Source organism: Elephantulus edwardii, unplaced genomic scaffold (genome assembly GCF_000299155.1).
Source record: "Elephantulus edwardii isolate Elephantulus edwardi_28Jun2011 unplaced genomic scaffold, EleEdw1.0 scaffold00134, whole genome shotgun sequence".
In the NCBI taxonomy this organism is placed as follows: domain Eukaryota; kingdom Metazoa; phylum Chordata; class Mammalia; order Macroscelidea; family Macroscelididae; genus Elephantulus; species Elephantulus edwardii.
This window is the reverse complement of record NW_006399884.1, coordinates 8960799-8962317: the sequence shown is the minus strand read 5'-3', so window position 1 is coordinate 8962317 and position 1519 is coordinate 8960799.

Here is a 1519-nt window from a genome sequence, read left to right as displayed (position 1 = left end):
GCCCTTTTGATTTTCTGACTCTAGCTCCTCGCACATTTCATTGTAATATTTTGCTTTGTCATTCCGAGCTGCCTTTTGGAATCTTCTGTTCAGCTCTTTGGTATCTTGAATTCTTCCTTGCGCTTTGGCTTCTCTACGCTCGACCCTATATACAACAGGCCTAAACCCTGTTCTATCTTGTGCCAATCTTACTGTCTCTGACACAACCTACGCCCCCTTACCCCAGTCACGGAATCAATCCATTTCATAGAGGATCTTTGTCTCTTGCACTGTCCCCTACCTTTCCAAGCATGATGTCTGTCTCCAAGGACTGATACCTCCTTGAAACATGTCCAGAGTATGTCAGACGAAGCTACAGAATCATTGACTTGAAGGAGCAGCCTGGTTTAACCCTCTCCAGGACAAACCTGTTTGTTCTCTTAGCAGTCCATGGTATATTCAATACTCTCCTTCTATCATCCCTAGTTATTGTCCAGCTCTCTGAAGGTGTATGCCATGGATGTGTCTTGTTAGAAGGATCTAAAAGTAAATTTACACAGAGTTTTAATTTTGTAGATATATGTAAATACAGTTGTATACCATCAAGTCAGAACCAACTCACAGCTGACCCTTGAGCGAGTTTTCAGAGGCAGTTAATCACAAGGGAGGAGATTGCTCATCCTTCTCCCGCAGAGCACTGTTGGTCTTTGAGATTGTAGCACAGCTTCTTGCCACTAGGTCACCAGAGGAGAGAGAGAGAGAAGGAAAGAAAGATACAAGAGATATAGATTTACAGAAGATACAGATATATATAATATATATATATGATACAGATAGATATATATATATACAGGAGATACAGATAGATATATACACAGGAGATATATACAGACAATATTATATATACGGGGGAGAGAGAGAGAGAGAGATAGGAGATAGCTAGATAATAGCTATATAATTGATGGAGACAGAGACAGAGATAGAGATAGAGATATACATACAGGAGATAGATAGAAATATATATGCAGATTTTTTTTGTTCATGTTATGTGCCATCGAGTTGCCTGCAACCCATATATGACCTTATGTACAACTCTGAAGCCTGCCCAGTCCTGAGTCAATCTTACTGACTCTGAAGTACCTACCCACATTGTCCTAATTATTTTATCAACCCATCTCTGGAGTCTTCCTCTACTGTGCTGTCCCTCTACCCTTCTGAATATGATGTCCTTCTCCAAGGAGCAATCCCTACTGGCTTCATGCCCAAAGGATGTAAGACAGACCTTTAAAGTCCTAGCCTTCAAGGAGAAACATATATATACACGTATGTTAAACATATATAATATATAAACATATGTTAAACATATATATACAGATTATCTATCTTTATATCTATCATCTATCTACAGGAGATATCTATCTATCTATACAGGAGAGATAGATCTAGATATATACACAGGATAGAAGGAGAGAGAGAGATACAGGAGATATAAAGGATATATATATAGAGAGAGATAGAGATATAGATATAGAGATATAGA